The sequence below is a fragment of the Euprymna scolopes genome, chromosome 8 (assembly GCF_053919585.1).
Source record: "Euprymna scolopes isolate OS-2025 chromosome 8, ASM5391958v1, whole genome shotgun sequence".
NCBI classification, from domain to species: domain Eukaryota; kingdom Metazoa; phylum Mollusca; class Cephalopoda; order Sepiida; family Sepiolidae; genus Euprymna; species Euprymna scolopes.
Window position 1 is genome coordinate 109,823,641 of NC_136489.1, and position 27,912 is coordinate 109,851,552.

Genomic DNA, 27,912 nt, shown 5'->3' on the forward strand with positions numbered 1-27,912 from the left:
GAATGAGAAGAAAAACTAAAACACAATCTCTGTGATAAACACTCAGTACTCAATTGCTTCAAAACGATAAGAAAACGACACAGAAGTAGGTTCGCAAACCGAGATATTGTAGATTTTCACCTCACTATTATCAAAGATTCCATGGAGTAAGCATTACAGTTCGCAGCAAGATACAATTAAAATTAGTGATAAGGACAAACAAAAATTTTATGCGTGGAAGACAAACTCTTCCGTACTTTGAAGGAAAGACCTTGATAAATAACTGAATTTTCATTTTAATAAACTTGTATAAATAAAATAACCTCGAAATGTAGCAAAGCGGTGGGGGGTCGTACGATAATGCAGGCGGTTCTATTGTAGTCGGGCAGTTCCTACTAGAGATTCTGAGACATATGTAATCCGATCATATCATCGAATATTATAGAGATGATGGTTTATGATGTGAAAGTGATTTCAACACAAATCCCAGAGATAGATTTAAAGGGAATTTTACTATAAAATTCAATGTACTACGAATAACAATAACTATTAATACCAATCTAATTAAAGTGACGACTCAAGATCTCATACATTAGACACATTAACCCTTCCTCATACCAAATTAGACACTATATTCATATAAATAAAAGCTTCTGCCACCCTTGCAGTATTAACAAAGCAGAAATGAATTATTTTTTTCCTAAAATGTTACAAGTCGTTCTAAAATTACGGATTTCATTATTATTATCATTAAGATGTATATTAATTAATATAATATGTATAAATATTTATTCATATGTCAATAAACGATAAACAATTTACATACATTCCAATGGATTGGTTTAAATAGATAAGGAAATATGAATATATGTTTTGTTCAGAATTAATACATGAAATGTTTGGTTGAATTATTTGCTTTTATTCCTGCGTTCTTTCTCTAATTTCAGCTTTGCTATGAGCCTTAAGAAATGTCAACATTATTATATCATCAGACAAGCAAAGATACAAAACAATGCATAGATAATACTAATAAATCAAAGTAAAAATACTAGTTTGTAAATTCATTGAACGTAAAATTAGATTTGAGAGAAGCATAATTGTATACAAATAAAGGGTTGTTCCAAAAGAAGCTCCAAGGTAGAAAGTGGTACCATTAAAACAAGCGACCTTCTATGCCCCAGAATTTATTATTCAGCATAGTCGCAGCCTTTTTCTATTTACTTTTGCCAGCGATTAACGGTGGCTATTCGTTGGCGTTCGTGTGGTGCTTTGTCATATAAGAACAACCTATATTTCGTAACTTAGAAAGTTGAAGAACTAAAAAAAAAAAAAAACTGGAGCGGTTCCGAATAAATGAGTGACATTTCTGTATTCCGGGTTTTATATTCTATGTAGTCACATGATTATAAGTGACTTTTTTCCAGGAATTATTTAAGGACTTTTTGCTTCTTTGTACATGTCCATTAAAACTGTTTCTTTTTTAAAGTCTCACATTACACCAAGACAATTGTCAATCAGAATGATTTAAAAATTAGAGGCATTTTTTAAATGCCTTTCTTTTTTTGTTGTCTTTTTTCTAATTTCTATCTATTTTAATGTTTTTTTAATGAACGAGTTTGAAAATATTTGAAAGCAAATTGTTTTAGGGATACTTTTTTTATATTTTTGCAGAAATTATTCTGCTGGTGGCGTAGAAGTGGACTAAATGGGTTTTCTTGTGTGGACTGCTGTTTAATCGTCAAGATTATCTGCTCATCTTTGAGTTTCATTATTGTATCGCCAAAATCATATCGCATTGAAAGCGAGTGCGATGTGTCTGTATTAATAGAATTTTTGTACAAAAGTGATACATTTTATATACTTTCTTTATTTACCTTATTTGCGTTTCTATATGTTATAAGTATTATTTTATGTTTAGTGTATATATATATATATATATATATATATATATATGCATACACATTATTACTTTTTAATTACATGTGAAATTATATGACTTTTAATCAATATTATTTATTTTGCTTGATTTTTTGAATTTGAATATTTTATCTTTTTATTATTCTTTAAGTTTCAATAAGCATGAATATTTCAAATGTTAATTCTTAACCTTTAAAGTATATATTTATATATATATATATATATATATATATATATATGTAATCATGCCAATATTATTTAATTTTCTTTTAAAGTTGATAAGTTGCGTTTTTTTTTCTGATAAACTGAAGGGAAAATACATTTTTAAAAAATAACGTAATAATTGCATGAACAATTCTGCGGTACGAAATAGCTGCTGACAATAATTACAATTCCACTTGCTAAAGAAATAAAAAGCAAGATTAACAACATCTAAGAAATTTGCTATAAAACTTTGTCATATTTATATATATGTGTGTGTGTACACGTGTGCATATATATATATATATATATATATATATAGTTATATTGTCTTTGAGATGAGTATATATTCTGATGACACCACGCTTTATCACAAGCATGAGGAGAAAATAAATGAACACATATCTAAAGAAATGGAAGTAACACTAGAAGGAAAACCTCAATGTGTAGTGGAAAAAGGACAAAGATTGGTGGTCACATTCAATGCTGCCAAAACTAAGATTGTTTCTTTCAATAATTACAAGAATCCTTCTCACCTACCAATAGCTATGGCTAAAGGTACATTATCTGGATGTACTATTTTCAAACAACTCGGCTTACTTTTACAAGGAACATCAGTTGGAACAGATACATTGAGAGCATTGCCAGGGTAGCTGCAAGGAAGGTGAGTTCTCTCTACCGTGCTAGAAAGTTACTTACGCCTGATAATATTCTGTGAAACTACAAGGACACCATTAGCCCATGTATGGAGTAATGTTGTCAGATTTGGACTCGTGCATCTGCAACTAGTCTCTCGCCGTTTAAAGAGTTGTCAAGCTGATAGGTCATGAACTGTCCTTCAAACTTGAACCTCTGTCCTATGGACGAAATGTTGCATCCATCTACCTGTTCTATAAGTATTTTAATGGGAGAAGATCTGATGAATTACAAGCCCTTGTGCACCCTTGTCGTAAATACGCTCGACAAACCCGACAATCAGCAAATTTTCACCCCTACACACTGAGAAGATCGCTAGATGTAAGAAAACCTTCTACTCTAATAAGCTATTCCCCAGAACTGCTAGACTCTAGAATTCTCTTCCGGTTTTCTGTTTTCCCAACTGCACTGACATGCAGAAGTTTAAGTGTAATGTGAACAGACATCTTACTGCTGAACTCCCCACATAGTATTCCTGCAACATATATAAACCTACATCTAAGTAGTACTATGCTTTCTTTGCGGTGAAAATTAAATTATATAATATATATATATAACTACTTCATTTACTCACATAAATTTAATATACGAAAGTATAGATTTATGCGTAAACTTTAAGTATTTACTTCAAAAGTGCTCAATACGTAGGTAGAGCTAGTTAGTAATTTATAAAATATATACGGCGATTAAGCTACACTGAATATTCTGCCTTTCATCCACTGTAGGATTCGTCAGGCCTATGCGCGAATTTTGTGGTTGCTTCTTGTTTTTATATATGTTGAGGATTTCTAGTTAGCCAATCAGCTTTCTAGTATCCACCGCGCCCCCTCCTATCAGCAAATGGGCATGCATTTTATCGAACAAAGGATCTGTTTTAGAACTAGGTTAGTGGTTTAAGGTGGATCTTTCCCTCCTTTTTATATATATATATATATATGAATATACCTATGTGTATTTTTTTATATATATGATTGGCTAACTAGAAATCTTCAACATATATAAAAACAAGAATGAACCACAAAATTTGCGCATAGGCCTGACGAATCCTACAGTGGATGAAACGCAGAATATTCAGTGTAGCTTAATCGCCATATATATTTTATAAATTACTATGTATATATATATAAATATATATATATATATATATATATATATATATATATATATATATATATATATATATATATATACAGGGTGACTAAAAATAAACGGACCCCAACTCTAATTAGGCATCGTTTCTTAGTGTTTTGTTGGGGTGAAATGAAACGTTGGTCATAACTAGTTTATTATATTCAAACCACCACATCAAAACACTAGGGTGTTTGGCCTTTTTCCTCCGTTGATAGTAAAATGCTCAGAAAAACAATTGAATGCCCTCTGTTTTTTTTTGGGGGGGTCACCCTATATATATGTATATATATATATATATATATATATATATATATATATATATATATATATATATATATATATATATACAAAATATTCTAAATCATATGAATTATCAAATGTGAATATAGAATTCAACGCCCTTTCCTTTTAAGGGTAGCCGCATTATTATTTCATTTATATTGTGTTGAAAATGCTCTAAGCGAAAATAAATGAACAATACAAATATCTTGAGGCTTCCGAAATGAGTATTACTCTATATGCATCTATAGACAATTACTTTTTTTTTAATAGAATTATAGGTTTGTTCACCACGTTAAAAGCCGTTTGTTTGTGTAATACATTAATAAGTACATAAATGTGTGTGTATGTGTGTGTTTGTAAGTGTTTATACATTCCCATAAATGCAAGGCAGTCAATTAGGATTTCGCGATTTTTCTTGTTTATATATTTTGATAAAATTTTCAAGCTCACCAAGATTGTAACACTAATACAATTTGTTGCTCTAATTTCATGATATAATATATAAAAAGCAATATTTTTGTTGTTCTCCATATTTTCAAACTCTATCTCCTACGAAATTAAAAGTCGCAGAGCGGCGCCAAGGGCATCCAATATTTGGATTCTTTCCCGGACCGTTTTTTTTTTTTTTGGTGGGGGGGGGAGTAGCCGGTTAAAATAGATTTTAAGGTGTAAAAATAGGTCTTCATTAAAAAACATCGGTATACATTTTGTATATTAACCTTAGTCTATTTTTAATTTTTAATGGTTTATTATTGTCATGTCACGTTGGTACAATGGCAATGCCACAGCTTTACATGCTATAGTTTCGATTTTAACTGATGGCAACGATAGATTTTTCCATTTTGAAATCACGACTCTAGAATAATGCTAGCCTTTCTTGCCTAGCTGTTTTGAGGTGCATGCTGAGCAAAAAAAAAAGGCAATTTTTTAACTTTGACCCATATTACGACCCCTTAACATATATTGTTTTCAGCTCAACTCGACTTATTAAGTTAGATCCATGTCCAAGAAACCTATATCTTAAATTTCAAGTGTATAGACCCAAAATTGTTCGAGAAGTTTGGTAGAGTTCTTAAAGGTCAAATCGTTGAATTTTGACCCCTTAACAGGCAAATTTCTGGCCGAAAAGCGATCACATCGAATTTTTCACAAATCTCAGTACCCTGTATATCAAATTTCGAGCATGTAGACTAAAAATTGACAGAGTTATTGCGTAGGGAAATGTACACAGACACACAGACAAACAGACACAGAGACAGACACACAGACACGTTCATTTTCATAGATATATTAGGATTTGTGCCCGGCGTTGCCCTGATGTTTGGAGGTGTATGCTGACAATAAAAACAAAAAAAACAAAAACGGCCGATTTTTTTAACTTTCTTTCCTATTATGACCCCTTAAAAGATATTGTTTTGGGTTCACATTGAGTTATTAAGTTAAAGCCATGTCCAAGGAACGTATATCGTAAATTTCAAGTGTGTAGACCCCAAATTGTCGGAGGAGTTTGGTAGAGTTCTTAAAGGTCAAATCGTTGACCCCTTTAACAGCCAAATTTCTAACCGAAAACCGATCACATAGTTTTTTCCTAAATCTCAGTACCCTGTATATCAAATTTCGAGTGTGTAGACTAAAAAGTAACAGAGTTATTGCGAAGGAAAATGTACACAGATACACAGGCAGAAACACACACACAAAGACACGTTCAGTTTTATAGATAGATAGATAGATAGATAGATAGATAGATAGATAGATCGATAGATAGACGAAATCTGTACAAATTAAAACATCATATTTAAGTGTATTTTACGCCTGCGCAAAATCGGACACCCCTTACCCACCTCGGGCTAGTCTAATATATATGTCTGTCTGTTCGTCTTCATATTTTCAAACTTTATCTCCTACAAAACTAAAATTAGGGATTTTAAATATCGGATTTTTTATGGACCGTACTTTTATGGTTGAAGCCGGTTAAAATAGTTTTTAATTAGTTACACATTGGGTCAGAAATAAAGAAAAATTGTTATACGTTGTGTACATTCGTCTTAGTTATTTTTAATTTTACATTTTTGATCTGTTCATATACGTGTCATGTTGGTGCAGTGGTAACGTCACTATATTTAAGCGTATTTTTCGCCCGGGCAAAGCGGGCACCACTCGCTAGTCTAATATATAGAAAGGGTACATGTATGCCTGTTAGTCTATCCGTCTCCATATTTACAAACTCTATAACTTTCGAAACAAAGCGGCGTTAGATTCCTCAAATGATTATAATTTTTATGGACCGTTCTATTATGGGGCTTTAGCCGATTAAATCAGTTTTTAAGAGGTCGAAAATGGATCTAAATTTTTTAAAATCTTATACGTTTTGTACATGCGTTTTAGTTTATTTTTAAATTTTATTTTTGACTTAGATAAATATATACATATATATACAGGTGTGTGTGGATGTGTGTGATGGCGAGTGTGTGTTCTTGGGCGTGGCTTCCAGGCTAACAAATGACGGTAGAGAGTTGTATATTTTGGTTTACATACAATTCATACATCTATAATATAAAGCGGAACGTCTGTGTGTGTGTATGTGTTAGTGTGTGGTCACGAATAGGCTCTTATATGGTTGACTATTTTAAAAAACTGATTGCATATAATGATAGAATATGTATCGAGGATCAGGAATGGGTATGTTTCATCTAGCAGAACGGTGGTTCATAAAAATTGTGGGGTCTGCGCTCGAACCTGGCCTCCAAAGTATGGAAATAAAAAAATTTAAAAAAAACGTTTACAAGGGGTTTTTGATATAGATGTACATACACATACTTTGATAAGTAAGTTTAAACTTAAATAGGGATGGTATAATAAAATTGTGGGGTCTGCGTTCGCGCCTGTACTAAAATATTGCACAAACTTTAACAAATACTGTTCATATCTATTTGCGTAAGTATACTTTGATAATTATGTTTCAGTTTGAAGAAATATGGTATAATAAAATTATTGGGTGTTCATTCGCGCCTGACCTCCAGAGAATATAGATATGTCACAAAGTTGAACAAGGTTTTTTAAACGGAGTGAGAGTCCACAATAACACCTGAACTTTAATCTTAATTCACGTTAGCTTTTTTTTTTTTTGAGTTGAATCATATTGGGCCGAATAAATTCACCTCATAAATTCACGTTCTTATTAAAGTGAAAGCCAAAAAAAAAAAAAAAAAATCGGAACTTTAGACAATTCTCGACAGAAATTTTGCATAACTCTGTTTTTCCCTTCTCCGCTTGCACGTGGCACTCTTTCGAAAATAGATAAATAGATAAATAATAAAAAATAAGAACGTTACTTGTTATCCTGTTAAAAGAAGGAAAAAAATTCCTGCTCACGTGATTACGTGTCTTTTTAAAAACATTTACATAACCTTTTTATGTTTATTTATATATCTGTTTAAGCTTTTTGTCAGTGAACAAGAAGGAATTCGGTTGATTACAACCCTTTCTGCGTGTTTTTACATTGCAATAGTACAACCCTGAATCCGACGGCGCAATACTACACCGTTCAATACTGTAAAACTAAAACGAAGCTGTTCTGTTTGAAAAGGGCGCCATTTTTTCTTATTCATATTTATATCGGTTCTTTGCTTTAAAAATCTAAAGTAATTACGCGTTTACTTTTTTTAACATCCCATTTTGCTGTTTCGGATTATTGTACTAAATAAGTAAAGCTTCATTATTTTTCAAAACTGTTTTTGTTTCTTTGTTTTTCCATATTTCGTCGATATTATTTAGTAAGAGTGTTTAGCAGAAAAGCCAACAAACGACTACCTGAAAAAATAAATACACAAGAAATAAATGTTACGATAGTCAATAAAATGTCAGTTCATGTTTTTTTTTGGTCTTGAAATAGTTCTTAATGCTCTTTACTTGAAATGATTTCAGCAAATCGAAATTAAAACGAAATTTGAGGCGGTAACTACTTAAATGAATTTTTATATGAACTACACACTCCATAATCGAATATTTCTGAAGCATACGGTAAACATTAAAATATGGTTATAAATATTCATTACGTTGACGGAACTCTCTTAAATTGGTAACACATAATGCTCAGCTGTCCATCCTTCAAATTGAAAACGGGGCTCTCGATTTCAAAGTCGCTGTCATTTTGATTTTTTTAGAACGGTTCGTGAATTAAAAACACATTTTTTTACAAACTACTTACAAATACAAACCAATGAACTTTTCTACCATAAAATAATTTTTTATTGACTATGGTAACATTTATGACTTGTATATTTATATTATTATATATATAACATTTTCTCTTTGTAAGAGAACATCATTTTGTTGGTCACTCTTGGCTACGAATGGAAACCAAGTTGATATAAAAAATATATTTTCGCGAAAATTATCTTTAATTTCATCATATTTTGCTTAGGGTAAAATTTTCGAGTATCAAAACCTATCCCTTTACCACCCCCTCCTACTCATAACCTATCATACTTTCATCAATCAGAGTCAATTTTCTCTGTGCTGATTTTGAACCCAGTCAACGACGGGTACTTCTGCTATATATATATATATATATATATATATATATATATATATATATATATATATATATATATTAGCAAGCTGTCAGGCTGGCCAAGTCGAAAGCTGGCCAAGTCGAAATATATATATATATATATATATATATATATATATATATATATATATATATATAGTTTTGGTCTCTCTACTATAAATTATGTTTTATATATAATTATCGACGAAGCTTTCAACTTGGCCAGCCTGACAGCTTGCTAATATATATATATACATATATATATATATATATGTATATATATATATATATATATGTGTGTGTGTGTGTGTGTGTGTGTATTGGTAATCTTTTGTTAAGTAATGAATTACGTCAAGAACGCTTGATGTAAAATAACCGTTCACATATTTTGTGGGAGCAAATAATAGGAAATACTTAATACAAAGTATAGTTTGAGTATATATTTCTTAGAAAACATTGTATTATTTATTGTCATATCGAATTATTTTCCTTCAAGAGTTTCATATTCAGGAATAAGCATCAGAATCTGCGTATGATTAATCGAATATGTCAATTTTTCAGAAGCATATTGGACAACTATTGATGCACGTTTTATAGGAATTGACATTAATCGATATGTACATCTGGCATAATAATAGTCTAAGAAAAGTCGTGCGTGTAAGAGACCCCCTCTAATCCATACACTCAACACTTTATAAACGGAGGTTATTATGTGTGTGTGGTTATCGCAGAGTACAGAGGAAGATCAGTCTCTTAGAAATGTTAGAGACTTGAGACAACTGAACAGTATTGTTATTTCCTTCTAGTTGAATTAAGAACGTATAAGAACATAGAATGCAGAAGATGTAGGGTAGTGGCGGAAAGTCACGTCTGGCATACATGATGGATGCATTAGAATTAGTAGAGGAATAGAATGAAGACTCACGAAGATGAATATATTATGCCGTACAGTGGACCTCACTTTATCACTTCCCGAACTCCTACTGAGTGGAGAAGTATACCAATCACGATACCATATCACAACACTGGACTAAGGTCGAAAACGCCGAGGACGCTTATCTGAGCCAAAACATTTGTTCAATTATAACGCTAAGGCATGGCGTAGTTCAAACAGAATATCAAACGAACAATTCACTTTAAATACTGAGCTTCTTTTATAATGCGGTCCTGGATATGACTTTAAACTATATCCAGTGGTGAGGGCCCAGCTATCGGGTTTTGGGGATCGTGGAGCTACCCTTAATTGCCATTGTGTCCAGGTCCACTCTGACCCCCGAGTGGAAGTACCTGTTAGGGCCCCAACTATTGGTAAATAGAAACCGACTTGAAAACAACAAATATATTCTATTAAAAAATGTGTCTTCAAGAAAAGGGTTGATATGCCGTAAATCACAACCAACCAACCAACCAACAATCTTTTAATGCGTAAAAGGGGGAGGTCAAAAGATATGTCTTGCAAGATCATGCTTATAAGGTAATGAGTTCGCATGATTTTCCATATCTTAAGATGTTCATTTGTGGGGATTGTATTGTTCAATTTTTCATTGTCTATGTTCTTTTTAGCTAACTGTGTGTAAACCTTTGATGGAGCTTGACAAGAAGCATAATCCATTTCTTTCCAAACGCACGAGTCAACAGTAGTCGAAGAGTGTCACGTTGCTATTACTTTTCAACAATGACTTGCGTTAAGAACTTTCCAAGCTATTTCTGCTTAGTGTTTCTTAGATGAATATTTTGATGACTGTTTTTACTCACATTTACGCTAATTTCCATGTTTCATTCATCTAATTAAAGAGAGATGGTTTGGGTCACATAAACCAAACATTCAGATATTGTATAATATACTAAATAACTTACATGATTTTATGTAAAGCTTAAATGATTTTTGCGACCATAGTAAACAAACAAATTTAATGAAAAACATACAGAAACAATATATTTTCAAACAAAACTATTAAATGTTCTACGATATATATATATATATATATGTGTGTGTGTGTGTGTGTGTGTGTGTATTTTGGCAGCAAGTCATTATTAAAGAACGTCTGATGGAACACGACAGAGTTATTCTTTTTTTCCAATTTTTCTGGATATCCCTTCCATTCTCCGAGCAGTCATTTTTATTTCAGCTTGCCTGCTGTATAAAATGCCACCCAAAAGTTGTCTTGCAGCCATATTTCTCTCAACCGCTTTCTCGCTTTTTGCTTCCCGTTTGAAATATTTTTCAAATAAATTTCAAACAAGTAAAATATTTGTTTATTTTCCTAATATTACGTTGTGATTTGGTTTTCAAGCGCACTTGATGCGTATTTTATTTTATTCAAATCAAATAAACGTGTCTATATTGAACTCATACCCTCACTCACATCCTGGACATTCTTCTTGCGTTGCCTACGCACAGTTCTAACATTTAAAAAATGCAACCGCTGAGATACTACGCACGGCTCTTTACAAACAGACTCTACTTTCCTAAACTTTACAACATGGAAAGAAAAAAGGAAAAAAAAGAAAGCAAACAACATACGTAGGGTGGGGTATAGCTCCGAAATGCATTTATGATATAAATTTCAATCAGTAGAAAATTTGTTTATTTTCCTAATATTATATTGTGATTTGGCTTTCAAGCGCAGTTGATGCGTATTTGATTATATCTATCTATCTATCTCTCTCTCTCTCTCTCTCTCTCTATCTATATATATATATATATATATATATATATATATATATATATATATATATATATATATATATATATATATATATATATATATATATATATATATATATATATATTAGTTGTATAGGACGCATGAAATGTCAGAAAGTAGAATGTAGAACTAGATAAAATATACAAATTAAAATCAAAGCATATCAAATAGATTACGATGTGTCCCATACTGTTAGGTCATCAGTATTGCCCACTTCATACGTGCAACGGCCTGGGTTCGCGCCTATGTCGGAGCACGTCACTGAAGTGATGCAGTACATCGACACCCACTTTGGGTCGGCCGTTGTCCATTTTCGATCCAATTGCTCGATTTCACCTACATCTGAGTTCTAGCTTTATCATGAAAAAGTGTATGTGAACGGGTATTTATATATATATATATATTAAATATTAGTTCCATACTTTTCATGTTTCTTGTAAAAAAAATTATATAACAAGACATAATAATTATATTTTAAAATTTATTTAACATACAATATACAGACGTATCCATGCCTTCAACTCTTTTGTTATTTTTTCTATGGAAACCACGTAATACTTTTCATCCATATCTTAGGATTATGAAAACTATTAATTGTTGGTTGGTTGGTTGTTTTGTTTTACGGCATATCAACACTTTTCAGGCTATTTATTGCCGAATCTGGTGATTTTGAAGAACGATTTTTTAATATAGTATATTTGTTTTTTAAGTCCTATTCTATTTAACCCATAGTTGGGACCCTAACAGGTACTACCACTCCGGGTCAGAGTGGACCTGGGAGCAATGGCAATTAAAGGGTGGATCCACACTCTCTAAGGCCTGCAAGCTGGGGGCTCACCATCGGATATAGTTTAAGGTTATATGCAGGACCACTATTCATTGTAAGTCTTTGCGATATTTTCTTTGCAGGCAACGAAAAACTCTTCTATACAAAAAATATTGCTTACGTTTGGTTGAGTTTGTATTTCATTTTATTTTAAGTTTTCATTGGATGATTTTTTTATATATTTTATTAAACAACGATTTATCTCTATTTTGCGAGTGTTTAGACCAGATAGTACACAATAATTTATTTTTATTTTATTTATACTTACAACATGGATAGTGCCTATACAGACGAATCGTTAAAATGTTTCTTAAGTCTTTTCCCACATGCGATCATATATAATTTTGGTAAGGGATTTTTTTTTAGATAACATGTATTTTAAAGGCTATAATTTTTGTAGAATATATATACTTCAACCCTGATGCATAATTATTCATACCATCCATCTATGTGGAACTGTATTTTACATTTGTCCTCTATGTGGTATTCTATATAAAAATCATATATATGCATAACGAAAAACGTGTGGAAAAATATGGGGAAAGATAAATATATACAGTCGCTTATATTAAACGAACAACTTATGTTTAATACAACTATTATAACAACCGGAACTATGGACAGTCTTTGGTTATTGTAATAAAACAAAATAGAGGATGGGGAAAAGGAGGCAGTTCAACCACTTCGTATAAATCTAAGCGTGAAAAGTTCTTTTGTAAATGTCCTAAGTGAGTTATACTAAAAACGATCACTCTAATTTGAAGGAGGATACCTGAAGAAATCGACTTATAAAAAATAACCCACAAAAATAATCTAAGTCTTCTATACAAACAAACATCTTATATTGACCACAAAATATGACAGACAATTTTATTCAAATCATGCGTTTCTTATAATGGTAGAACGTAATTAATACAAGGTTTTAAGTAATTAGATTCCCCTTAGATTGTGTGTTAATATATTAAAGCAATGCATCTGATAGATATACATGTAGTTTAATGCTCATATCGATCAGACATGGCATACAATATATAATAAATAAATGTTTACAATATAGTAAAGTCCATCATAAACCACACTTAAACAAGTGAAGCATGCATGACTCCCCGTGAGTACACAGTGAACGAGGCAAAAAAAAAGTTCAGCATTTGCCTCCTCCCACTGCCATTTGCCTCAAAAGTCCCCAGAGGTGAAAATGAACAAACGGTGCAGTTTTAGGCTTTAGCATGTATAAATTTGAGTTTAGCACCATGCAAAAAAAAAAAAAGAAAAGAAATGACATTTAACCTCAAGAGCCCCCAAGACCTTTATATATTTACATTTGAGTTCAGCACCATGCAAAACTGCTAAATATGCGACACATAAACTTTTGGACAATTGTGGTGAAATAGTCCCAAAAATGGAGTTTTTTTTATTAGCCCTAAAAGAGCCTCTGGAGCACACACAAAAGTTATCGCGAAGTACAGACAAACAAATTTATATAAAAATCAGTTAGTTTCAACTTTTCAGAAAGTTTTATAAGAATCCAAGGCGTCAATTTTTTTAATCAGCGTAAAAGTTTCAATTTTAGCCATTTTAACCCGAGAGGCAGACCTAGGAGGGCAAGTAGAGTTTTCCCAGAAAATCCGTTCTGTTACTTTTTTTTTACTCATATCATGTTTAATGTTTATACAAAATTTCAAAAAATTCCAAAGCATAGTTATTGGGAAAAGTGTGGCCAGAGGACCGGAAAGTGTAAATTTACAGATCCACCCTCCTTTTGTTTTTTCAATTAAAGTCGATACGGTAAAAAAGATATGATAACTTCTTCTCTTATAACAAAGTATCCTATAGAACAAAAGAGGAGTAGTTTTGATATAATAAAGATTAGTTTCGTACTCTCATAATATCTCATTCGGTTTTAACCCGAATTATTATATTATATTTTATAATGTTTTGTTTAAAATAAATCAAGGCGTTCTATATATGTTTTAAATAACTTGTAACCATATCCCTTATTCAATTATAGTCGATGCATTATTATTGATGTGATAGTTTTTTTTTCCCCAATACATATGGACGCCCACTAATAATCCTTCGCTGCTTTTTCCTGACGTTTCAATATTCCATACTGCTCCGTATTTTCATCTTTATAAACTTTTTTTCTGACGAATCTATTCAAGGAAATGTTGAATAGTTACATACAATCATTAGTTGTTCCCTGTGAACAGAGCAGATCTGTAAAACGTGCCTATATTTGTTATTTTCTAGAACAAAAAAAAAAAGAAAGTTAAGATTAATAATACAATTGAAAGTTAGAATACCCAAAACTATTGTTAATTTTTATAAGGTATGCTGTTATATATAACGAATATGTTGGATCTCATTTTTATAAAAGAGTTTATATACTCAGGGAGACAAAAAAAAAACGCAACGCCTACTTTTAACAGAACCTAAATATACGATGCTCGTTCCGAATATAAAACCTCCTTTTTTTGCTTCAATATTTCAAGAGTTACGATGACGAGAGCAGTGCCGTACAAACAGACGACTTTTTGTACGATAGAATTTCTATTATACATAGTCCATTCCATTCTCAATGTATGTTTGCCAACGATGAACAGTGACAGTACATGGCCATTGTGTACACGATTTATCATACAGAGGCCATTTCAAATGAAATGCCCCCTATTTTTAATTTGATATATCAATAACTACGAAGTTTAAACTAATAATTAGATTCGATCTGCTTGTGTATTATTTTTTATATAGTAACCGTCATTCTCAATCCAATGCTTCCAGGAATTCAACCAAACATTTCTGCTTTTTTCTAACGTCCACGAGAGAGGTAGCTTCTTTTAGTCCCATGCATCAAATATCTGCTACAAAGATATGAAATTGTAAGATCATAAATGAATAATTTCGCCGATATTCTGTGCAGGTATTTATATTTTTGTATACAGTAGATTAAATTCTAAAATAATAAACTGATCATTAGTAATTTCGGAATACAGCCGCATTCTATATTTAGTTTAATTTTGTTCCATACAGATAGACTGCAAAGCGTTCAATTTTGTCAAATCTTGTACTACTTGTATTAGATATAATGTAATACATGCTCTTACAGATTCTTTAGAATATTTTAAATATTTAATGTGTTAACAATATTGTAAATAAATAGTGATGTTGAAATAAATATATGCAAGAGTTTAAACACATTTTATTCAAACTTCTTAAAATGTTAACTAGAAAACACTTTCAAATGTAAAAGGTATAAAAAATATTCATCAAAATATATAAGAATAAAAAAAAATGCAGGTTTAATATCATTATGCACTATATTTTTGGCAGATGACATACACACATATATGTGCGTATGTGTGCGCGTGCGCGTGTGTGTGAGTGTGTGTTTGTGTGTGTATGTGTGTGTGTGTTTATTACGGTGTCTGTGCATATTTACATTTATGTTTAACCAGCCTTTTAGTATGGACAGTAAATTATAAAGTACGGATTTCCTTTCTAGGGTAGGTATTTGTGGGTTTTGTGATATACGGGCATTGAAGACGGTTTAACTTAGCACAAAAATGGCGGAATTCACAAACACACATACACACACACACATATATATGTATATATATATATATATATATATATATATGAGTGTATTTGTAATATATGTGTATGTGTATATGAATATATATATATATATATATATATATATATATATATATATATATATATACGTATACATGTATATATATGCGTATATTTTGACAAACACATAAAAACGCCTTCTGATACAGACTGTACATTTGAAAGTACGATATTTCTTTTATATTTGTTGGTATTTGTAGTTGTCTGTTGATTTATTAACATTGATGATGGATTAACAAAAAAAAAAACAGGGAATATATATTGTGTACATTAAATGTTACATATATGTATATAAATATATATATATATGTGTGTGTGTGTGTGTGTGTGTGTGTGCGTGTGTGTGTTATGTGTGTATATATTTATATTTGTACACATGTATACAGGTCATCTTCCTAGTACGTATATAAATATGAAAGTGGAATTTATCCTATTCTGTTGATGATTTTTTGTTTTTGCAGATATATGATCATTGGTCATAACTTAAGAAAATAAAGCACATCTATGATTTACTTTATATATATATATATATATATATATATATATATATATATATGCATATATATTGTATGTGTATGTGAACATAAATGTAGTTGTCTGTGTATATATACACATATGTGTGCATAAATTCTCATACATCAGAACCCCGGGATATGGTTGCTCTGGTATAGAGATTTTTTAGGTTTCGATGTGGTAAACGAAGTTTTCCGACATCTAGTTACGGTATTTGTCTCGACTGTCTGTTGCATTTATAATGTTATTTGTACATATACATGTGCGTTATATGCTGTACTGTATTTTGTTACTAACTTTTAACGCCGAATTCCTGAGTTCTACTGTATATATATATATATATATATATATATATATATATATATATATATATATATGTGTGTGTGTGTGTGTGTGCGTGTGTGTGTGTGTGTATGTGTGTGTTGCATACAAAACCTAGGTATTTCTTAAAGTAATGTTCTAACCCAGTATAATGAGGAAAACAAACTTCTACTAAGGTTGCTTCTTTCTCTTCTGTATCATATATCACAATGTCAAGTTCATCATTCATTTTTTAAAATACATAGGTCTAAAGCTCGCTTTGTTATCATGAATGGCTTATGGCTTATTTTTAATTGTTCTATATGGCATACCTTCTCTAGATTTGCTGTTACATTCGATATCAAACATTTATAGACCGTCATTATAATCATCTCCTGATTAGAATGGAGACGTCCTCCTTATAACTTTCAAAAGAACCTTCTATATTAGCGTGGATTAAAAATATTTTCTCTAATTGATAAAAAAATCAAATTTCCGATGAACACATAACTATTTTTTTGTTTCATGGGGTGAAAATTGTTTATAGAATAACAAATTATTTATAGCGTAATCTTTGTTGATTAAAAAAAATAAAGCGGTATGTTTTTTTTTTAAAATTTAATTAGACAATCGAAGCCAAAATAAATTAGAAGAAACAGATTATTTCAAATTACTTATTGGCATTAAAAAGACCAAGAGTTGAAGTGCTGGATAGAAGGGGGAGAGGCAGGAATGAGGGAAACGAAAAAAAGGGATGGGGGGAGAAATATAGATTATATTTATAATTAGAATTAAAATTTAAAATTAAGAATAGAAGGAAAGAAATTAAAATGAATTAAAATGAGGAGAGGAGATTATTCGTTAAAAGGGATTAAAAAACGAGACGAGATCGGCAGGATAGTTTAGTGGCCTGTCTATTTAAACAATTTATAAAGACGTACGTAAAATTTTCCGAGGTTTAAATAATAATAATAATAATAATAATAATAATAATAATAATAATAATAATAATAATAATGATAATAATAATATATATGTATGCATGTGTGTGTGCGCGCGTGTGTGTGTGCGTGTGTGTATAACATTTTAATAATACTGGGTGCACTGCCATTATTATTAATTATTGAGGTATTTTATTGCAGTTTCAACATATACTATTAAAGTAGGAAAGGTTTCATAACGAACCGAACCTTAAATGTACTGCCGAAATATTTATCTCGAAATCTTTAATGCAATGTTAAAAAAAACGCTAATTAGAGAAAAGGGAATATGTCATTTAAAAAAAAAAAACGGAATATAGATGTCTATCAGAACTCTTTTTTAAAAAAAATAAACAACCCGGAAAAACATCGTTTAAAAACCTGATCAAAAGATTATACCTTACTAGTGTACGCAAATTTAAAAATAAAATAGTATGGGGGAAAGGAGGAGAAGAAACGGTCTCATACAACATTCATGAGTTCTAAATTATCGCTGTATTGCTTCTACTTACAGAAAAACGGCAGACTTAAATTCATAGACACCGCCTCGAGCTTTTCAAGAGAATTTTCGAGCGTGCACTGTGACAGATAGAGAAAGTTTAATCCTTGCACCTTCGAATGCAAGGCTGGCACTGCAATAAATGTTCCTCAATGGCCGACTTATAAGCGTGTACACACTAGATTTGGGCTATTGTTTATGCCTATGTATGGAAGGAAAGACACGTTTGGAAATTCATACCTATAAACGCTTAATAGTATGCGTCGTATACTGTCAGCCTGGCACTGACCATTAAAACGATAGACTACAATATATTGAGTGGTAGGAATACCATGTTTCCGAATGGAGATAAAAGCGTTTCTCGCCCTAAATACGGTTCGAACCTTATAAGCAACAGAACGGCTAAAGTCAATTTGTGTGAAATCCTGACATTTAACACCAATCCACGGGAGCTTCACATATACCGGACAATTTTAAGTATCCACAGGGGGTTCACTCTTAAACAGTAGGGTTTTAAGTCTTGCACGTTTTTCACCTGTGTGTAAAGAATAACAAGTGGCGAAAATAATCGCAGTTATGCCTTGGAGATCAATATCCAGTTTAGTCCTAGAGGAAATCAATAAAGTCTAATGTACTATTTTTCTGATTTTATGGGGGGTGGGTCCAAAAATGCATTTGCATGTATAAGTAAGTTTCCTATATACACTTTTAACAAAACTAAAACCAGATCTCTCGACGAGAGCATCTGAGAACGATAATAAAGCATCAACCTCACCCTCCATAGTAAATGATAATGCAGAATGTATGAATTTTATTGTCGTAACATTAACAATCTCTCAGCTTCCGTACATGATAAACACATGGCAAAAAATGTCATCCACATAGCGGGAATATCACATAGGTTTCAGAAACCGATCAACTCATTTGCTCTTGATACTCTACAAAAACCATTGGCCCATTTGAACCCGAATTCTTATTGGTACCACATTAAACTGACGATACATATTTCCGTCCAAACACAATTAAACTGTCTAAAATACTTATACAATGAGGTCAGGAAATATATGCCCAGGAAACGAGGGCTTAGCCCGCGAACTACGATTGAGACCATGGACACAAATCCCGATACTTGTCATTGAGAAAATAGCTCTCATAGAAACAGTTTCCTTATTGACGTTGGGTAAACTGTACATCCTGAGACGTTGAGAACTCACAAGACGAATTCTGTCGTAAGTTTTTTGGAAAGCTTTATGAACTGCAAGGAAGCGAGATTGTATTTTGGTTTCTGTTTTGAGTGTCGTTACACGAACAATGGCGTTGCCTGAATGTTCCAATTTTTTAGCATCGCCAACTATCTCCTATTGTTTTTTTTTCAATGTAAAGCTTTGGTCGAGACTGATGCCCCCCTCGAGCTTTGGTCTGGTTTTATAATACAAATGTCCTTACAAATGGAATAAAGAGAACATAGAAAAAAGAAAAAAAGAAAACATCATACCGGACTAGGTAATTTAAAGTGGTGATATAGTGTTTTGTAAATATCAAGAAGCTAAGAAAGTGTATCTCTGTTTTCGGAGTATCAAACATTATCGAAAGATGATAGTTAAATTTGGTGCTAATACAATCCTATGTAGTCGAACTGATATATATATATATATATATATATATATATATATATATATATATATATAAGGAATTGAAAAAAATAATTTTTTCCTTACATATAGATACTAGGACTTACATGACATAAAAGCTATATATTCTCTACTTAACATAAAATTAAAACTTAAAGATAGTACTACTCGAAATATTTCTATGATTGTAAAATAGAATATGAAAATAATCTTCTATATTCCTTTTTTAAAAATGCAGTTTTGCAATTTTAATTTGCATTATCTTATTCCATTTAATATGGAGCACTGTTTTCAGGAAAAATTCGATTGTGTGATTATTGATATTATATTTATATAACCACATTAAATGAATATTTATATATGCATGTATTAAATATATATTTATACGCATTCTATACGCATATACGTGTTTGTGTGTGTCTGTATTTAGATGCACCCGCGCACATATATATTCACGAAGCCAATCAAATTAATTTAGACGTATTGAAATAGCTTGAATACTTTAAGAGCCACTTGTTTCATTAATGATGGAGTGATTTAAGGTCATAAAATATCCCAATTCATTTTCAGCATCTTACTATTCATCTATGCGATACACCCGGAAATGCACCTATACGCATAGTCGATGCTGAAACAAATAAGTGACAAGCCTATAATAACATGCACATTATTCCGATTAAATTGCTTCCTCCATGTTATTAAATCCTGGCGCAGAACGTTCTTACGAATTTCACCGGAAATTCCCATTGTTTACTGGCGTCTAAACAAAAAAGGCCAGTCACGAGCGGCAGGCTTCATTAGGATATAGCTTTATACGCCGAAGGTGGTTTTCCGCCGTGGGTAACAAAGTGAACCGACATACTTGGCCATTTGGATGACAGCAACATTTAATATATATTCTGATACTACGCTTAGTCTTTCTTATGGCACACCAGTGAATAAACATCGTTATGAACTGGTGCAATTCTTTCTTCTTCATAAAAGCTAAAAGACCACGGGCATTAAAATCCAAACGTCTATAAGTCTGCATTTGTAAAAAAACAAAACCAAAACACCAACTTCGTATCATGTACAAGGCATTTCGTACAAAAAATGCATTAGAAATGTTAAATGACAAAACTATTCTAATCAGTATGTGTTAAGCCGAAAAACGTTGAGTATTACTTCTCATAGCTATCAACTGTTTTTCACACAAGAACGACGATGTTAATTATTTCTTTACCATAACGTTGATTTATAATTGATTTTATTACAATCTTTTTTACAATAGGTCTGAGTTTATTACAATCTTCCGTAACTCATTAACACCATGAAACTAGTCTACAGCACAGCTACTAATATATATATATATATATATATATATATATATATATATATATATATATATATATAATTATTTACTATAATAAATATTAAATACCTACAGGCACTAACGTTTTATCCTTTCAGGAATCATCAGGGCAGGGTGTCACGATTAACACCTGTTGATAGATCCAAACCCGGCTACAGAAACCATTTCTGGCTTCATTAGCAAGGACGTAATCCATTCGACGATTTTAACCGCGTTAAATATTGTTGGAATCTAAACATTTATTTTCAAAATATGATTATCTGGCCATAAGAGCTACATTGGCCGACTTTTGATTTCAACTGATAGTGCTCTTATATGGGGCTGATATATATATATATATATATATATATATATATATATATATATATATATATATATATATATATATATATAAAATTACGAGCAAACATTTAATAAACATGTTAAAAAACACTTTGAAATGTGTTAAAAACATATTTAATCTGAAAAGGAAACACTAGATAAGTGGATAGTCCTTAATCCTCCGAGTTTCGAAGATATACTTTCCTTCTCATCAGAGGGTAGAAAACAATTCAATTAACTTTCTTGAAGTTATATATTTGGATTTTACCGTTAATGGATTATTTTCTTCCACCAGACTATCCATTCATGTGTAATCACCTTATCGTCACAATATTCCCTCTGCTTAACTTTTTTGTTTTCAAGTAAGATCTTTGACTTACTTGTTGTTTCATCAAATACTTTTGCATGCAAAATCCGATCCCGCATTTAGCTAATTCCTACCCTCTGATGAGAAGGAAAGTATTTCTTCAAAACTCCGCGGATTAAGGACTATCTACTTATCTAGTGTTTCCTTTTAAGATTAAATATGTTTTTAACTCATTTCAAAGTGTTTTAACATGTCTTAGTAACTGTTTGGTCGTATTATAAGCTCTATCTCCTATTTAGTTTTATCGAACTTTTACATCTGGCTGAGATAACTTTATGAATATTAATTCTTTAATATTTATAATATATTTTAATTTTACCATCTTGGATCATTTTGGTAAATTTAATCGTAATTTTTATTTTTTATTTTATATATATATATATATATATATATATATATATATATATATATGAACCAAGGAAAACTTTTATGATGAAAATTACTTTTTACTACTGTCAATCGATGTACGACATTAACAGGAAGCTACATCGTAACTAACAATAACACAGTATTTTTCAGGTTAAACTTTAAGAAATTTTTGTTGACCACTCTGATATATAACAAAATAAAGAATTCTGAATATTCCACAAATTATTTCCAACTCAATTATTGTGATGGCCGAACTGATACTCTCATTATTTATTTTATCATGATAAACGGAGAATTATTATTACATAGGAACATGATATAAAACTAAGCCACTTAACCTAATAAGTAAGTCACCCCGACTTTATTTTCAGTGCGATAAGCTGTTTGCATATACGGTATCCTAAAATCTGCGTGTGTCTATTACTTGTCTCCGTGTATTTCTGTTACCTTTGGCATTCCTATTCCCAGCATGTACGAAATTGTCGGCGTGTGCAGCTGTGTGTTATAGGAACGGAAATAGAGTGTGCAAGCGGGAAAAGTAAGGTTAACGCCATTTTTCCATGATTGCTTTGTACATGCACGGTTTTTACTTTAGAAAAATCAACGAACGAACTGGTCATATGAATGGCATTCGTTATCTAGAGCAAGATCGTCCTGATTAATGCGTTCGCCTATGTTCCTTTTGGTTAATGCATGTCTGCATTCAGCCACCATAATATATTACCACCTCTGTCGTCGTCGCATCCAAGGCCTTCATTATTACAACTATTGCAATCGCCACTACTTACGCCGTTGCCAGCCGCCGTCAGTCGGTCGATAGTTTGACGTCAAGCCAGATGCACGTGGCTCCAGCGGCTGTCGTTTGATTTCCCGTCGAATCGATAAACTAAAATTGCAAACGAATCATTTAAAAAAGGGTTATTATCTTGCAAACGAGTGAACAACGATCAGAGATTTAGAATCACTACATGAAAAAGGATACCCGTATTTTTTTCCTTATATCCAACAGTAGTAGAATTAATTATGCAGTGCTTGTTTATGTTACGTTTTAAGGGGTATAAATTCTCTCTCTCTCTCTCTCTCTCTCTATATATATATATATATATATATATATATATATATATATATATAATGTAAACGCTGTGTATAAAGTGTGTTGGGAATATGATGAATTGTGTATGTAGTAAAGTTTCTTCGTGTCGTCTGATGTTAATAAATGCTTACATATACATGTGTAACGTATACACAGTTCAACAAGACATATAACATTTAATAATAAACATTTCCTTTACAACAAACGAGCAGCACATTTTCTGGTGAATTATTTCTTGCCAAATAGGGAAACAACAGTTTCATTTTACTTCATTTAAACTGAGTTTATAAATTTGCCAGAAACTAAAATGAACATTCCTTCCAAAGAATTACCAGGAATTACCGGTTATATTTCAAGACAAGGTTTTATCTCCTATGTTTCCTTGTTGAAAGATTGCATGCTGGTAATAGTTTATGTTTCTCCTACTTGCATGGCTATTCCAGGCCCTGTCGACTACACTCCAACTCTCTTCGTCCGTTTAGCCGTCTTTCTAACTCTGTCTACTTCTAACTCCCAACTCCCTTTGTATATACGTTACTATTCCTGTGTGCTTACCTCACTCCACCACAAAAAGACGAGCACGTGATCTTCTGTCAAGTTTTCTGGCCAAATTTATTGTTTAGTATTTTAATACTCAAATACTAAGGCCACATACTTTTCCTGTCTGTTTTTAAATATTTTACTAAGTACTCCTACTGGCAACAATATTTTCTCTGCAGTTTTTTTTTACCGCCTAACATTTACAAAACAATAATAATTTTACCTTTTTAATACAAGTATTCGATGTTCTATAACGACGATCTGCAGGGCCACACAATGTTGCCCAAGCATAACATAACCTTCCTACTATCGAATATATCTAAAAATGTGTGCATTTTTTCAAAATGTCACCACTTTTCCTAATTTATTCCTCCGTAGATTTCACACCTTGTCAGGATTAGAAATATTCAGACATTATAGATAAAAATTATTCTCTGTTTTTGGGGTCAGCCCTTTACCATCAACTCTCCTAATTTTATTCACACTTGATCTCAACCCGATCTCGTAACATATTTCTTTTGGGTATAAGGTACAACCTCCTATGATCGATATCAGATATTTAATCCAGCCAACCTTTACACCATAACAATATAGGCCAACTTTACCTCTCGACCCATATCCGACGGCTTCAGATCCGATAGAGTTTCTTGAATCTCTGTCTACTTTTATGCGTTTTTATATTTAGAGCTCTGTGTAATTGTTTCCAGCGATTTTACTGTAAAACATTTCCATTTGCTTCAGACTACGTTTTTTGGGATCAAAACAGAAAACACCTACTTACGATATTCACTGAAGGTTCTAATTATACAAGACACATTCCACAATACTGATTCATACTAATTTTCCTCTTCTGGTGTCTTAGAACTCGACAGAGATCCTGATAAAAAATAACCCCTAACCAACTTAACCTCCTTGCCTTACGCTAAACCGTAACAGCACGTAATCTAATTTCTAGCTATCATCAAGACCTGTGCGAGTTTTTTTTCACCGCCGCCAGAGTGCCCAATAATAAAAAGAGGGCTACCGCACATTCATACCTCTATAAAATTCAACATGGTATCTTGTTATACTACCATTCCAGTTAGGGACCACTCTACCGATTGAATTGTTACGTATCAGAGGCCTCTTTATTTCCTTTTTCTAATTATCCGGACTGATTCGCTATCACAACGGTTCTACTGCCCTTATGTCAACCTATGTCTGTGTTGGGGAAACACTCATCCTAAAACTGGTGAATAAAGCTGGTTCTTAACCTATGCAACTCCGTCCGCATCTGTGCTGGGAGGACATTTGTTGTCTGTCCAAAATTGCGCATTTTACAATTCTCTGAATCGCACAGAGCAGTTCTATCCGCAATTGAACCCTATGTGGGGAACATAGTTCGCTCTCCTAGTTGCAGCTACAACCATCAATTTCTGTCAATATTTGTGGAAAACGATTTCTTTTTACTACATGAACATTTTTTGTGTTTTCCCGTCGAACTGCTCAAATCGGAAAACATTGTGACGAAAAAAAAAAAAAATTGCCGAACACTCCTAAAACAATATATTTTTTTACCCCGTACGTGAATTCTACTTCGTTCTATCCTTCTTAGATTCCAATCCGATATGATGAGCTTCAATTCTTCTGAACATATTAACTCTCTAACTGCCTTCCTTTTATCTAATGAAATAAGCGTTCCAATCTTTCAACACGAATACAAACATATATAATTACATCATAATACATATTAAATTTCAATAAATATCACACAATAATCGAACGATAAATATCCTCAGTCCTTTTACTTTGTTGAAAGAAAAAAAAACAACAAAAAGTATTTGTTAAAAAACGAAAATATATAATATTTAACGACAGTACAGGATATCACATGTAAACCCAACCTTCACTATTGTCTTTAAAAAATAATTAAAAAAAATAACTTAAGCTGCTAAATTAACTCGTAACAGAAATCTGCATTTAAACTCTTAGGCATATTTTACAATCAAAAGTACACACACACACACACACACACGCATATATATATATATATATATATATATATATATATATATATATATATTTATCGTAATCAAATTTCAATTACATGCAAGAAAATTTACCACAAGAAAAGTTTACGCTTTGTTCTTAAGCACAAAAAAATCGTAATACAATACGAAAAATACACCCAATTGTGGGTACATTTCTATAAACGCAATTTTTTAAATGCATAAGAAGACGTTTACTCAATTTCATTGACAGATTAAACAAACAAATCTTTTACACAAACAAAAAATTTACAATTTCACAACAATATATAACCGAGTGCCCTAGTATTTTTTTCGATGAACTTATGCAAACTTTATCCAAATTTTATTGTTAATTGCTTATCCTTTTTATTCTTTATTCCTAACCAGCTCAGCATACCATTCTTTTTCTCAGTTTTTTTCTTTAATTAGGATATTTAGCAGTGCCTTTTTTTAAATATATTTTCATATTCTTTCTTTTATGGCATGTCACCTTTTTGTTCTATTCTTACTTTACATTTTTTCGTGTCGAGGTGTATTTTTTAAATTTATTTCTGTTATTGTAGTACTTACCAACAAAACAAACGCCCACGTGTTTGTGCCTTGTGTAGGATTCCGCGACAACAAAACTTGGGTTTTTATAAGCGGAAGTCTCGAGGTTGTTAGGAATCCCTGGGCGCATGCGCAAGAGAAGAGATTGAGAGAGTGGTATAAAAGGCAGGTCGAGTGAGAAAGTTGTTGTTGTTGTTGTCATTGGACGTTACAGTGACGCGTGCGTTAGCAATTGATTAAGAAGCTGCTTTTTTGTGTCAAGTCGCACACCTCGGTGAAGGTGAAGGTCATAAGCTATTTCGGCAATTTAGTTTTGTCTCTTTTCCTGGACAACTATAGCTGGTGCAAAGTTTGATTTAAAACTGATAACCAAATTCGACGGATCCACTTCTGTTTTCGACTGGGTCGAAAGGGTTGAGTTGACCTGCAACCTCTGTGAAGTAAAGGGGGTGCATACCGTGATTCCCCTGAGATTGGCTGGAGGCGCCCTAAATGTATATCAGCAACTTAGTGCCGTGGAGAAGGCTGATGTTACCTGTATAAAAAATGCTTTATACAAGGAATTTGCCATGAATCCCTACACGACCTACGAAACATTTGCCTCTAAGAAGCTCATGTCAGGATAAACCGTGGACGTCTTCTTCGCGAAGCTGAAGAAACTTGCAGTTCTATTTGGCAATGGAGTGTCAGAGCAAACACTGGCGTATGCGTTTGTGGCCGGCCTTCCCACCCATGTTAAGCAACTGTTGGGGGCTTCCACCAGCGTATCTGTAACGCCCATGGAACATTTGTTAGAACGCGCTAGAGCCATTATCAGTGATGAGGAGGACCTGAGGGAACCGGTTGTAATGATGGTGCAGGCAGCCAAGACTAATGCTGAAAAGAGTCCCAGTTTGAGACCCACAACCAATGGGAGATGTTTCTGCTGCGGCCAGCGAGGCCAGTTCGCAAGAAGTTGTACTAACAAGGGGCGAGGCCGTCCGCGCTGTTTCCAATGTGGTAGTTATGGACATTTATCCCAAAATTGAGCGAGAAATGCATTAGTGGGCAGGACGTCAGCGCCGCCCTGTTCCCCGGACAAGATTTAATTGAGGTGCAACCGACAATAAATATTACGTGGAGCAAGTGCCTTGTTCAGCTCTTCTCGACTCCGGGTGCTCACACACCATCATGAGTGCTAAGTTGTGTCGAAACTGGACGAAGCAGAACATCAAAGGTAACCACAATAGGTGGCAATACGCAAGCTTGCTGTGGAGCCGGAACTGTCAAAGTTCACACAGACTCTGGTGTGGCCGCAGGCATTAATGTGCTGGTGATGCGAGGGGATTTGCTGGGATTCGATGTACTTTTGGGATATGATGCTATTAAGGCACTGGCGGGAGTTGTTATCGGAAGAGATGGGACTGTGCGATTTTTGGAAACCCCGGTGTGTGCTGCAGTTCACATTGATCGGCCTGATTTTAAG